Raw genomic sequence first — 16,448 nt, 5'->3', positions numbered from 1 at the left:
ACACATCTCAATAAGATAGAATAAGTTATTGACAATGTGTGGCAATATGAGTGCGATTACATCAATATACATATATATATATATATATTCAGTCAAAACATTATTCATCTGATATGATATCTGATATGTGCGAATAGCTATATAAATATAAAACAGAACAGTTATAAACTGTATACCCCATTTCCCAGTTTCATTTATTTTTCTAATCTTTCTTTCATTTCAATTTATTTCCATTACATCATTCTTTTCTCATTTATTCGGCCCATGAGTATCCTCAGTAACCTTTCCATATTGTGTCTGTAACTCATGGCCATTTCCAGTCTGTTATCCAACCCATGGGTATCCTCCGTAACCATAACATGTCGTGTCTATAACCCATGGCTGCCCTAAGGACTTTTCTTCACGTCATGCTTCCCCCCATGGTCAAGGTTAGGTGGCCCGAAGGCTAGATCTAACAGCTATTGGCTGACCCGGTTAGATCAAATGATACCATATACCTGCCTGCAGTAACGAATGACCTGCCACAAACCCTGGTCCAGAATCCATGCGGCAATAATCAACTCTACTCTGGCCCATTCGCCCTACCACGCCATACACTCCACGAGTCCGTGTGGTTGCCCTTTTCAACCGCTAGCATTAGTACCATACTCGATATCAAAACCCATTGCCGGGGTTTGCATATCCATCCATCGGGGTTTTCATTTCCATATTTCACTTTTCTCATATCAACGATTCCCATACCAATACATATATTCATTGCAGTTGTTACGCTGCAATGTTCACAATTCTAGTGTTCACATTTCATTTCCAATATTCACATTTCATTTACAATATTCACACTTCATCATTCACAAATCAATCCCCATATTTCATTATTCATATTTCAGAATTTCACGTTGCAATATTTCCATATTTATATATCAAAATTCACATATCCAGTATTTTCATTCAATATTCATAAAACAATATTCTAGTAGATTTCTCATTTTCTACTGTTTCATTCTCAGCATTTCAATTTCACAATTCATCTCATAATAATAATAATATCTATAAGCAAATATAGGAATATGTCACATTTCATATATTTCACCATTTCCAATATGCACATATCAGTATTTCATTTTTTTTCACATTTCATAGAAAATCATTTCCACATTTCATTTTACTTTCTCAAGGATATTCATCATCATATCATTTTCCTAGATTTCTCATCTCAAATCACATTTTACACAATACATTTCATAATTTTCATAAAATCATATGCCACACAATTTCTCATCTATTATTCATATCATTATAATAATAATTTCAGGGAAAATACCATAATTCATTTCATATATATTTCAACCAGTATTTCATAAAATACCTGCTATAACTTATTCCCCTTACCTAACTTACTGAGATGGCCACAATCAATTCAATCCTATGCTTGTAGCGATCACAGTTCAACACGCTGCAATTTTGCATTTTCCCAACTCAATCAACAAAATCCCATAATACACTCATTTGACATTTCCTAGAACATTCAACAAAACCTCAACATACTTTTCATAAAATACTGCCTAGGTTCCCAATAATCTATATACATCATTAAACTCCAGAATACCCCACTTACCTCGATTTTCCTAAACTATGCCCATAGGGTCCCAAAATTACACCCGCGGCACTTACCCGAGCCTTGAATTCAATAACCCTAATTCAACCTCAGAATGCCCAAAATTTCACATATTTCAAATCTAAAATAATTAAATAATAATTAGCCCTTTAATAACCTCCTTAGCCTAATTTTGGGATTTTGCCTATGACGACCCCACAAGAAATTCACTTTGCCGGACTTATAAAGAATCATCTCTAGATTGTCATGGTGGTGTCCGATCGTCAATTGAACTTAAGATTTGCGAGACATTGAGGAAAAAGTGAGAATTGAGCTTACCCCGGGAGATGTGCCTACGCCGCTCCTATGATAAATCCGCTCCAATAGAAATGTAGGTGGCGGATAATAGAGTCCAAGGGTATTTTGTGATTTTCGATCGGGCGAAAATCAGTCGAGAAATTGAAGGAAGTGGGAGAGAGACGAAGGTGAGCCAGAGAGAGTGTGAGAGAGAAAGTAGAGAGAAGAAAGAAAAAGAAAAAGAAAAAAGAAAAACCAAATGCGCAGGGGAGGATTTAATTAATAATTAATATATTATTATTTTTTATTTTTTTATTTTTTTCTTTATTTGTTTATTTATTTATTTATTTTTATTTTTACATACATTGGGGTCATCACAGTCTCCCCTCCTTATAAAAAATTTGTCCTCAAAATTTAATATTCATCACATTCTCATCCTTAAAGAAGAACACCACAATTTTATTAATTACCCTGACTTATGGCAGAAGAATACCATGATTACAAAGGAGGGTCGTGGGAGATTACAACTGTAACGACCTGCTTATAAAATTAAAATCTTCTCTACTATTTTAAATTAAAACAATTTCCTACACAGCGGAAAGCAAATAACATGAAACACAACCTTATATATATAATACCAGAGTATCTAAATATTCCATAAATATTACATATTTCACTGTACTCTCAAGAACTACTCTTACTAATACCAGGGCTAACAAAATTGAACCCCAAAACACTCACCCTCAAAAAGGGAAGACTAATAGCTCCTCTATCTGCGAGCTTGCTCCGCTCGCCTAACTGGCTCACCTGAAAAAAAAATTCAATACTAGGATGAGTCAAAGCTCAGTAAGACGAAACGTGCTATCACTAGTGTGTGGCTACTGAGATATAGATCTGTAAAAATTAATCTGAGTTAAGAGTAGTACAAATAACCAAATATGAAAAAGTTGATACTACATAACATATTGTAAAACCTTTAACTACATAATTTAACATGTCAAACTGTATGAAATTACTTTTCATAATAATATTACTATTTCAAAAAGTATGGTAATACTATAATATTTGAGAATATTTCCCTAGATGGCTGTATGTCATGATTTAACCCCTCATGACAGAGTTGTGCAGCCTGAAGGCTAGATCTATCCTGGCTGGCCAGCCAGGGTAAACCACACTACTCCTCGGTTAGATCGGCCCTCCTCAACCCATATTTGATGGGGAGCCTGTCCACAACTAGGCACGATCGACCTCATACCACTTACTATTTGAGTTAAGTGGTTGCACTCTGAACTAAATATTTGTATATCTGTAGCTACGGTACCGTGTTCTGCTGTCTGATCTATCAGGGTCTGATACTATATAATATGTTTCCATATACAACTAACTGTTTTACCATGATTCTGTAATAACTGTATAAACCATAACGCTGTAATAATCTGTAACTATATCAACTGTATTTTTCTGAGATAAACTGTAAATCTACATGTTATGATGCTGCAAAACTGTAAAATCATGGTATTCTGATAGATACTATAAACGCATTTCACTATCTGTATATTCTGTAAGACATATTCCTGAAAATACTGTAAAAACATGTTTCTATACTATATTCATACTCTCATGCCACACAATAATTTAAAATATTTTAATATCAATAATAAATTGCATAAATTTCTGCTCTGAATAATAATCTAGTAAAAATGTAAACTTCATACTGAAATCATACTAGGTTTTCCTAGCATAGCATGTTTCCCTTACCAAACTGTCGAAAAACCCCTATCGTATACTGATCCTTCACCCGCACGGCTTCCTACTCCATACCCTAAAAACCAAATTTTCCAGAACAGAATATTAATATTTCTTGACCTACATCATTTCCTACAACTACCATAAGGTCAAAAACTGAATAAAAGACCTTACCTTAACTCTAGGGAGAAATCCAACTGAATTCCACAGACGATCCGCCCTAGCAGACTTGAAGAGAACTCCGCCAGGAGCGTCGTGGTGGCCTTAGATCGTCGATCCGGTGACTGACGAGGCTGAAATCGAAGAAAGTTGGAAGGAGAACCGTATGAGAGAGAAAGAGGGAAACGTGGCGCTGAATTTCTGCGTTTAACCGAGGTTTTGCACTATTTATACTACGGGATTCGTCGACGAGCTACGTCACCTCGTCGACGAGTCCTGTAGAAAGTTCATCGATGAACCTACCCCCTCGTCGACAAATTTTAGACTTCCCAATAATCCTTTCTTGGTATCTTCTCATCGACGAAGCTCGCCTTTGTTGACGAGGTCCTACTATACCTTCGTAGACGAATCCGCTGTATTTGTCGAGGAGGACCAAGGAAAAATTTTCGGTTATTACCCCCAAAGTGCAATGTCGTCGACAAACGTGAAGTGTTCGTCGATGAAGTCTGCTGCCTCCTTCCGTTCCTATTTCCATTTTCCTCCCTCTTTATTATTTAAATAACATTATTCTTCAAGTCGTTACAACAACTATCCGAAATTCTCCTAAAGCCATTCACATCCCAAAACTAAAAACTTTATCTATCTTATGTTACACTATACAAATCAAAATACAATATTATTATTCACTCTTATTCTGACTGGCTCAACTCTTAACTCTTTTGAATAAATATACGTATCCCTGGTGCATATGATCCTCTAATTCTTAGGATGTCTCCTTAACGGCATAATTGCGCCATAAAAATTTTTAACAATGGAATCTTCTTCGTGCGTAACCCTTGTTCCATCCAATCAAGAATCTGCACTGGCACTTCCTCATAAGTCATGGTATCGCCCAATTCCAGTGTTTCATAACTAATTACATTGGTGGGGTCTGGGATATATTTCCTCAACATCGAGACATGAAATACATCATGTATTCTAGATAAAGCAGGTGGTGAAGCCAGCCTATAGGCAACTGGACCCACTCGTTCAAGAATCTCAAATGGCCCAATATACCTAGGGCTCAACTTACCCTTCCTCCCAAATCTCATAATCCCCTTCAATGGTGCCACCTTCAGGAATACATGATCCCCTGTGTCAAACTCTAACTCTCGCTGGCGAGTATCAGCATAACTCTTCTGCCGGCTATGCGTTGCACTGATCCTATCTCTTATGAGTCTGACTTTGTCCAGAGTTTGTTGAATCAACTCTAGTCCCAATAGCTGTCTCTCTCCTATCTCATCCCAATATAATGGGGATCGGCACCTTTTGCCATACAATGCCTCATATGGTGTCATCCTGATACTAGTCTGAAAGCTATTATTGTAAGCAAACTCAATCAGTGGCATATATCATACGTAGCTACCTCCGAAGTCCAGCATGCATGTTTGCAACATATCCTCTAAAATCTATATCACCCTCTCCGTCTGCCCATTTGTCCGAGGATGAAACGCCGTGCTGAAGGATAACTGAGAACCCATAGCTCCTTGCAAACTCCTCCAGAAACGGGATGTGAACCATGGGTCTTGATATGATACTATGGACACAAGAACACCGTGAAGTCTAACTATCTCCCGAACATATAGCTCTGCCAATCTATCCATGGAGTAGTTAACTCGGATGAGAAGAAAGTGGGCAGTCTTCATTAGTCTATCAATGACCACCCAGCTATGTCGGTAGTAATTCCATGACAAAATCCATTGATATATGATCCCACTTCCACATGGAAATAGGAAGTGACTGCAACTATCCCGCTGGTCTCTAGTGCTTAGCCTTTACCTACTGGCACGTCAAACATTGCCCCTAAAAAATTCGATTATCTCCCTCTTCATGCTGCTCCACCAGAATGATTCTCAAAGATCCCTAAACATCTTAGTACTACCTGGATGAACAGTATATAGAGATCTGTGCACTTCTTCCAAAATAACTTTCTTAATCGTAGGATCGGCAGGTAGACACAATCTGGTACGGAATATCAATGCTCCATCACAGGAAATACTGAAATCTGCCTTCTGACCATCTTGTACTGTCTCCATAAGCTCAACCAATTCTGGGTCATTCTTTTGGGCTGCTTTAATTCTCTCCTATAGAGTCGGCTGCAAAATCAGGTTAGCAATAAATGCCTGGTTATGGCCCTCTACCAGCTCCACACCGAGTCTCTCCAAATCCATCTGAATCGAGTGCTAAATATCTACTACAGCAATTGACAAATCCACTGATTTTCGGCTCAAAGTGTCAGCCACCACATTTTCTTTCCCTGGATGGTAGCTGATGGCGCAATCATAATCCTTAATCAACTCCAACCACCTTCTCTGCCTCATATTCAACTCTTTCTATGTAAAGAAATACTTCAGGCTTTTGTGGTCAGTAAATATCTCACACCTAGCCTCGTACAGATAATGCCTCCATATCTTCAGTGCGTGGACCACCGCCTCCTATTCCAGATCATGCACGGGTTAGTTCTTCTCATATTCTTTAAGCTGCCTCGATGCATATGCAATAACTCTCTCGTGCTGCATCAACACGCACCCAAATCCCCTCTAGGACGCATCACTATATATGACAAACCCATCCTCTCCTAATGGAATGGCTAAAACTTGAGCAGTAATCAACAACTACTTCAATTCTTGGAAGCTCTACTCACATTCATCAAACCATTCAAAACTCACAGTCTTCCTCGTGAGTCGTGTCAAGGGGCCTGAGAGTCTAGAAAAACCATCTACAAAATGCCGATAATACCCTAATAGACCTAGAAAACTCCTGATCTCCTGGACATTCCTTGGCCTTGGCCAATCCACCACTACTTCTATATTACTTGGATCAACGGATATGCCATCCCTGGAAATCACATGCCCCATAAAAGTAATCTGCCTTAACCAAAATTCACATTTCTTGAATTTCGCATACAACTTTTCTTTCCTTCAATATCTGCAATACCAATCTCAAATGATGCTCCTATTCCTCAAAGCTCCTCGAATAGACCAATATATTATCTATAAAACCACCATAAACTGGTCCAAACACTGATGGAACACCCAATTCATCAGATCCATTAATGCTTCCAGGGCATTAGTCAAACCAAACGGCATCGCGAGAAACTCGTAGTGCCAATATCTAGTCCTGAAAATTGTCTTCGACACATCCTCCACTTTAACTTTCATCTGGTGATAACCTGACGAGAGATCAATCTTAGAATAAACTTGAGTCCCTTAGAGCTGATCAAATAAATCATCGATTCTAGGAAGAGGATATTTATTTTTTATCATCACTTTATTTATCTCTCAGTAATCAATACACATCATCATGGTCCCATCCTTCTTCTTTACTAATGACACTGGTGCTCCCCAAGGTAAAACACTGGGCCTGAAAAATCCTTTATCTAATAGCTCCTGCAACTGAACTTTTAACTCTTTTTCAATTCAGCTGGTGCCATTCTGTAAGGCGCTCTAGATACTGGTGTCGTCCCTGGAAGTAGATCAATTGCAAATTCTATATCCCGATCTGGCAGTAAACCAGGTAACTCATTTGGAAAAATTTCTAGAAATTCTCTAACCACCGGGATGTCAACCTATTTCAATTCTTCTTTTGGCATCTCCTTTATGTAGGCCACATATTCCCTGCAACCACTCAGAAGCAACCTCCTCACCTGGATGGTAGATAGAAACTGTGGTGGAGCACGCACACGTGACCCCACTAATCTATATTCTTGCTTCCCGAGAGGTCTGAACACCACTTCCCTCTGATGGCAATCAATGCTAGCATAGTAAGTAGCTAGCTAGTCCATTCCTAGAATTACTTCAAATCCATGCATCTCCAACACTACTAGATCAGCTGATAGATACCTCCCCTGAATTATCACGGGGCAGTTCTGAATTACTCTCTAACAAATCCCTACTGCCCCTATCAGCATAGCTACTAATAAACTAACTCCCAACTGCTGAGCTTCAAACCCACACAATTTCAAAAAATTTTGGGCAATAAAAGAGTGGGTTGCCCCTGAATCAAACAATACATAAGCGTTAAATGACAATATTAAAACGGTACCTATCACAACGTCTTTGACTGCCTCAGCATCTCCTAGTGTCAATGCATAAACTCGTGCCAGAGCGACATTCCTCTGCTGTCCATCACGAGGTGCCTGGTGACCTCCTATGTACGGTCTCGAAGAAGATGCTATTGTAGGCTATGCTTGGCAATCTCTCACCAATAACCTCGAAACTCCTGCTACGAAGTTACAAGATAGAGCCCTAAATTCTTAACCTCATCCTCTAACAATCTCCTACTCATTTCTCATTTTATCCACTTCTTATTTCCTCAAAATCCATTCCTATACTCTAGTATTGTACTCCGCTGTTTACTAAAGTCTGCAGAACCTAGCCAAACCTAAGCTCTGATACCAAACTGTGACACTTCGATTTTCAGAAATCTTTTATTTCATATTTATCGGACACATCAATACCCTGATACCATACATATCACCTGACCTACGTTGGGCACCGGGGTACTGGTCACATTATATTTCAAATACTTATCGGCGGAAGACATTATATACATACACCACAGCGAATATACATACCAAAGTATAGTCCATCAAAAAATACATACATCAACAAACACCCCAAAATAATAAAACTCTAGGGGAAACATCCATTCCTAGATCAAGCACTCACCCTGTATATCAGGATCCCTGCTCCACTCTATCTGGGAGCTCTATCACCATCTTGATCTCGATTTCTTGAAATATTTAATACTTGGGTGAGACACATCTCAGTAAGACGGAATAAGTTATTGACAGTGTGTGGCAATATGAGTGCGATTACATCAATATACGTACATATATATATATATATATATATTCAGTCAAAACATTATTCATCTAATATGATATATGATATATGTGAATAGCTATTTAAATATAAAACACAACTGTTATAAACTTTATACCCCATTTCCAAGTTTCATTTATTTTTCTCATCTTTCTTTCATTTCAGTTTATTTCCATTATATCATTCTTTTCTCATTTATTTGGCCCATTAGTATCCTCAGTTGCCTTTCCATATCGTGTCTATAACTCATGACCATTTCCAGTCAGCTATCCAACCCATGGGTATCCTTTGTAACCATAACATGCCGTGTCTATAACCCATGGCTGCCCTGAGGACTTTTCTTCACGCCATGCTTCCCCCCATGGTCAAGGTTAGGCGGCCCAAAGGCTGGATCTAACAGTTGTTCGCCGACCCAATTATATCAAATGATACCATATACCTATCTGCAGTAACAAATGACCTGCCACATACTCTGGTCCAGAATGCATGCGGTTATAATCAACTCTACTCTAGCCTATTCGCTCTACCACGCCACACGCTCCACAAATTCGTGTGGTTGCCCTTTTCAACCGCGAGCATTACCATGCTCGATATCATAACCCATCGCCGGGGTTTACATATCCATCCATCAAAGTTTTCATTTCCATATTTCACTTTTCTTATATCAACAATTCCCATATCAATACATATATTCATTGCAGTTGTTATGCTACAATGTTCACAATTCCAGTATTCACATTTCATTTCCAATATTCACATTTCATTTACAATATTCACACTTCATCATTCACAAATCAATCCCCATATTTCATTATTCATATTGCAGAATTTCACGTTTCAATATTTCCATATTCATAAATAAAAATTCACATATCCAGTATTTTCATTCAATATTCATAAAACAATATTCTAGTAGATTTCTCATTTTCTACTGTTTCATTCTTAGCATTTCAATTTCACAACTCATCTCATAATAATAATATATATAAGCAAATATGGGAATATATCACATTTCATATATTTCACCATTTCCAGTATGCACATATCAGTATTTCATTTTTTTCCCCATTTCATAGAAAATCATTTCCACATTTCATTTTATTTTCTCAGGGATATTTATCATCATATCATTTTCCCAGATTTCCCATTTCAAATCACATTTTACACAATACATTTCATAATTTTCATAAAATCATATGCCACACAATTTCTCATCTATTATTCATATCATTATAATAATAATTTCAGGGAAAATATCATAATTCATTTCACATATATTTCAACTAGTATTTCATAAAATACCTGCTATAACTTATTCCCCTTACCTGCCTTACTGTGACGCCCACAATCAATTCAATCATATGCCTATAGCGATCACAGTTCAACACCCTGCAATTTTGCATTTTCCCAACTCAATCAAAAAAATCCCATAATGCACTCATTTGACATTTCCCAGAACATTCAACAAAACCTCAACATATTTTTCATAAAATACTGCCCAGGTTCCCAATAATCTATATACATCATTAAACTCCAGAATACCCCACTTACCTTGATTTTCCTAAACTATGCCTGAAAGGTCCCGAAATTACACCTGCGACGCTTACCTGAGCCCTGAATTCAATAACCGTAATTCAACCTCGGAATCCCAAAATTTAACATTTCCAAATCTACAATAATTAAATAATAATTAGCCCCTTAATAACCCCCTTAGCATAATTTTGGGGTTATGCCTACGATGACCCCATGAGAAATCCTCTCTACCAAACTTGTAGAGAATCATCCCTAGATTCTCGTGGTGATGTTTGATCTTCAATTGGGCTTAAGATTTACGAGAAATTGAGGTAAAAGTGAGAATTGAGCTTGCGCATCAAGGAGGATGACGTGCTTCGGAATATTGAATCCGGGCTTGCGCATCAAGGAGGATGACATGCCTCGGAATATTGAATCCGGGCTTGCGGATCGAGGAGGCGGATGACATGCCTTGGAATATTGAATCCGGGTTTGTGCATCAAGGAAGATGACGTGTCTCGAAACATTGAATCCGGGCTTACGCATCAAGGAAGATAACGTGCCTCTAAACATTGAATCTAGACTTGTGCATCAAGGAGGATGACGTGCCTCAAAATATTGAATCTGGACTCGCGCATCAAGGGGGAGGATTGCGATAACCCCAATGAATGTAAAAATAAGAAAAAATAAATAAAGAAAAAAAAAATAATAATATATTAATTATTAATCAATTAATAAATTAAGGATTTTTTAAATTAAAGTAATTTAATAAATGATGTAAAATATATATATATGGATTAAGTAATGTGTATATATATATATATATATATATATGTATAATATAGGTTAATGGAATTAGATGGATTCCTTTTCATTCTCTGCAGCCGCCCCTCCCCTACGCATTTGGTTTTTTTTTTTTTTTTGTCTTTCTTGTCTATGCTTTCTCTCTCGTGCTCTCTATGGCTCACCTCCGTTTTTCTCCCACTTCCTTTAATTTCTCGACTGATTTTCGCCTGATCGAAAAATAGAAATTACTGCTGGACTCCATTCTCCGCCACCGACATTTCTACTAGAGCAGATTTATCATAGGAGCGGTGTAGGTATATCTCCTGGGGTAAGCTCAATTCTCACTTTTACCTTAATTTCTTGTAAATCTTAAGCCCAATTGACGATCGGACGCCATCACGAGAATCTATGGATGATTCTCTAAAAGTCTGGTAGAGCGGATTTCTCATGGGGTCATCGTAGGCATAACCCCAAAATTATGCTAAGGGGGTTATTAAGGGGCTAATTATTATTTAATTATTGTAGATTTGGAAATGTTAAATTTTGGGCATTCTGAGGTTGAATTAGGGTTATTGAATTCAGGGCTCGGGTAAGCGCCGCAAGTGTAATTTCGGGAGCTTCCGAGCATAATTTAGGAAAATCAAGGTAAGTGGGGTATTCTGGAGTTTAATGATGTATATAGATTATTGGGAATCTGAGCAGTATTTTATGAAAAGTATGTTAAGGTTTTGTTGAATGTTCTGGGAAATGTCAAATGAGTGTATTATGGGATTTTGTTGATTGAGTTGGGAAAATGCAAAATTGCAGGGTGTTGAACTGTGATCACTACAGGCATATGATTGAATTGATTGTGGGCATCTCAGTAAGCCAAGCAAGGGGAATAAGTTATAGCAGGTATTTTATGAAATACTAGTTGAAATGTACGTGAAATGAATAATGGTATTTTCCCTGAAATTATTATTATGATGATATGGATCTATAGCCCAAGTTCCTACATATGATATTGATCACTAACCCCCACGAACTCCTGATTGTTATAAAATATATATATATATATATATAAAATATTATGCAACATTCCTCGTCCAATCTTTTGCCAGGCAGTACTTGAAGGTTAAACTATTGTGTGGTCTGGTCAAAATAAGTGTCTTTTTCCTTTGCAGACTTGTTGCTTAAAATAACGTAGGACAGATCCTACTGTTACATTGAAGCAATGAAACCTACAAAGAGGGGCAGCCGTAGATACCCTAATTTTAACCTGGCCACCCCAAAGAAACCTAGCCAAATAGAACTTGATTTTTAATCCCGAGGAAAACCCTGTTTTGAAATTAAGACCATGAATCCCTAGGGTTAAGGTGTTTTATCAGTAAGTCCGCTAAAAATTCCAGTTAGTTGTTCTTGGTTGAGTACTTTTAGTTTAAGTATAGTGTTTTCTAGTTAAACCCCCTATGATCAACTGTGTGCATTAGGATTAAAGTTTGGAATCCCAAAATTTGAGTCATGGATGTAATTTGAAAATAAGTTTGCTAGTTAAAGTCACCCTTGAGCTTTCAATTTCTTGGGGTTGTTGATGAAAAGTCCTAAATCCAAATTTTTAGCCAATTTTGAGAATCTAGTCTAGAATTTTTAAATCGAATCCCTCAAACTGAAGCATTAAATTTTAAATTGAGTTCCTTAGGCCAAGTCTTTGTTTTTGAAACTGGAACTTTGTTCAGATATTAAAATCAAGTTCTTTTAATCAAGGGTTTGTTTGGTCAAAAGTAGTAAAACTCTAAGGTCACATTTATTGTTCCTTAAGCAGGGAAGTCAAAATTGAGCAAACTCGTGAAGTCAAAGTTAAAATTCATTTTAAAAGGGGGAGAGAACACGTGTGCGCGTGTGAGGTACAATCACATGGGAAATGTATAGGGAATGTGAAATTAGAAGTTACAAATAAAAATCACCACAGGTAAGTACAGGGAAAGCTGCAAAATAAAGTAAAGTACCAATATATAAGGAAATGGAAATAAAATATGAAAGAGTGTACAAAATAAATGTTGCACGAAAGTTTACTCGGGGGGTACATACATCAGCATACAAAATACAAAAAAATAAAAAAAAATAAAAAAATGCAAAATATAAAAAGTGAAAAGCAGATTCTGAACTCCCCAATCTGGGCTTGCCAAACTGGAGTAGCCTAAAAGCCCTCTATTCCCCATATGCCACCTGGATCACCAAGTTTCCTGCCCACCCAAAAAGAATAAGTTAGTTAATGAAAATTCAGAAAAATAGAAATAGAAATCCACATGAGCAAGGAGGGAATGACACCTATAAAAGTAAATATTCTCTCTCACATTCTATTATAGGGAAATTGGCACCAAATGGGCTGCCCAACCTCCTTATAAATAGGGAGGTTCCGCACTGTAGCAACACACCACAGAGAGCACAAAGGCACCCTGCCAAATTGAGAAGTGAGAGAATACTCTGCGAGAATTGAGAGAAAAAGAAAATAGAAGGAAAGAGAGAGAGGTTTTGTGGAATTTGAGCGAGAAAGAGAAAGTCGAAAGGGACACAGGAAGGTTATGCTAAATTGAGAGCCGAAAGAGCTGAAGTCCAAAGAAGCACACTCAGAACATATCATCAGACAGATACAGAAGAAGGAAAGAAGACTAGAGGAGGAAAAGAGAATGGTAACTATCCTAAACCCTATGTTTCTAAATTGATTCAATTCATGTCATTGAGAGCATATGCAGGTACCTCCTCTCAGGATCAGGTTCATGTTTGAACCTGAATTTTTTGAACTCAGACAGGGAGCCCCATAGACCCGAATCTAATATATCCTAAACCCGAACATAAGTTCGGGTTGAGCCTCTTATACTCTCAAACTCGAACCCCCTTTTAAAGCCACTTTTTAAATAAACTCGAACACCCAACCCGAACTCAAACTCGGGTTTGGATCCTTCAAACCCTCACTAGACCCGAATCCCATACCCCAACTTTCATTAGGGTTTGAGTTACCCAAACCAGCCCACTTTAAAAACTCGACCGGGCCTCACTCTCCCTTAAAAAATAAGCCCATACCCAGTTTCTTTTAAAACAAGCCCATTTGTTTTTAAACTTTCAAGCCCATTAAGCCAATTTTAAAATAAGCCCATACCTAGCTTTTAAACAAGACCACCGACTTTGTTTTAAAAACTGACCCATAACCAATTTTTAAAATAGGCCCAATACCTTTTATAAAAAAAAAACCCGCCCTATAACCAGTTTTTTTTTAAAGAAAGCCCAATACCTGTCTTTTAAAAACTAGCCCATTTAAATAAACCCGAGCCCACCTGCTTTTTAGGAATTAACTCGGGCTGAGCCCATTTTGAAAATCAAACCCAAGCCCAACCTTTTTTGTGTTAAACCAAAGCCCATTATTTAAAAAAAAATAAAAAAATGAGGCCCAAATCAATTCCTCATACACCCAGGCCCAACTCACTCACAGCCCACACGTGTCCTGGACACATGACAGAGCCCATGTGGCTCACCTAGGTTCACACAACCATGGTTTGACTCACACCACTCACCCCGGGTTGACTCGCACGAGTTAACTCTGGTTTGACACACCCTAACTCACTGAGTCGAACACGAGTTGAATCGTCTTCGACCTAACTCCTGCAATCAAACCCTAACCTGCAAATTGAGCTCTAACCCTAACGAAATCGAAACCGAGATTCCAAACATCAAACAATCAATAACCAACCAATACTGCACACATCACACATAGAAAATGGAAGAGAAAGAGCAGTCAGAGGAACACTTAGCTTTTGGCTCATGTCCATGAAGGCTTAAGGTCGCCATCTGAGCTTCGCTTTCAAATTTACCCTTTCGTGACCATCTCGGAACGCTCAGGCCAGGAATCGAGCTCAGCATCAATTTCAGGAGGGAAGAGCCAAGACTTTGATCTAAAACCTTGGGGTTTCAGATCTCTCACTTCCACTCTATAGACCTGTAGAGAGGAGGACAGAGAGGGTGAGAGAAGAGAGGAAGACAAGAGAAGAGAGAAGCAAAGAGAGGGTGAGAAAAGAGACGAATAGAGAGGAGAAAAGCAGAAAGGAAGATAGAGAGGGTGAGAGAAGAGAGAAAGAGAGCATGCAGGAGAATGAGAAACAAAAAAATGAACAAAACAAAAAAATTGGCTTAAGTATCTTAAGCTCAGGAGCCATAGGATCCTTCCACGTGGTAGTCTCCATCCCGTTAGATCAAACCGCGTACGAAGTCTCTTTGCAGCCATTGGATCTCTGACCTTATCAACAGTCCAGGTTGCTTGTGACAGGAGCCATCATGAGAGTCTGCATGCCCCTTTGCTCGCTCGATGACACATGTCTGCACTGCTCTTCGAACAATCAATGCTGATGGACGTCACTCTCCTACACCGTTGGATTGTTGTTTCCATCAACGACCATGATCTTGTCAACATCAGCACCTCTGACGCGTTTGATGGCCACCATTCAATTTAAATTCATCAGAGGGCCAGGATTCACCCTTGCCAGTAGCTCTGATGCGCCCTACTCCAAGCCATCCGATCTCCATTGCACCAATGGACAGGATCCCGCTGGTGTCAGAGGGTATTAATGATGGTCTGCCATCCGCACCATGCGACACGTGATCTCCTCGGCTGCCTTCATCATTAATGCGCATGGAAGCGCATGAGCTCTCTTCACAAGCCATCAGATTAACACTTCAATGGATAGATCAGATCACGCCAGGACAAGAAATCAGTGCAGATCAGATCCCCACCGTCGGATCCCCGCAGTACATCAACGGTTCGGATCACCTCGTGTTAGACAATCTTTTAAATCTTGCACCCTCCTGCACACATGGTGACACGTGGCTGTCCTGCCCTCTACCATTAATGCTCTCCGAGGCTCAGTATAGACTATTGGATCACCCTTCGGGTGATGCTCAGGATCGTGCCACGTTGCCGATCCTCACCCACATGCTCCCTCCATTCGTTGTGTGACACGTACCCAGTCTTGACCCAGACCTTAAACCGGTCTCCTTCGGATCGGTCAAAGCTTGGTCGGTCTTCCCTCTAAACCAACTAGACCCGGTTCTTCCCTTTTTAAATTTCTTATTTTAAATTTTGAATTTCAAATAATCTCCAAAAATAATAAAAAAAAAACTCATAAAAATTCTGGAAAAATAATAAAAAAATCTAGAAAAATGATAGAAAATTTCTGAAAAATGTTAGAGTTAGATAATTCTCCTGTTAAGATCACATGTCGTATATATCCATCCTTATCCATGCATTCACGCACTTAATTATTCATGCATGCGCAAGCCCATGCATGCACAACCCACGCACATGCACTCAACACTCACACACGTGCACGTTCATGCATGAACACACCCATGCACTCTACACTCCTGCATATGCATGCACACCCACACATGTGCATGTTCATGCATGTACACACCCATGCACTCTACACTCCTGCATATGCACGTACACTCACACACATATA

The sequence above is a fragment of the Malania oleifera genome, chromosome 3 (genome assembly GCF_029873635.1).
Source record: "Malania oleifera isolate guangnan ecotype guangnan chromosome 3, ASM2987363v1, whole genome shotgun sequence".
NCBI lineage: Eukaryota > Viridiplantae > Streptophyta > Magnoliopsida > Santalales > Ximeniaceae > Malania > Malania oleifera.
Note: the sequence above shows the minus strand (reverse complement) of the source record.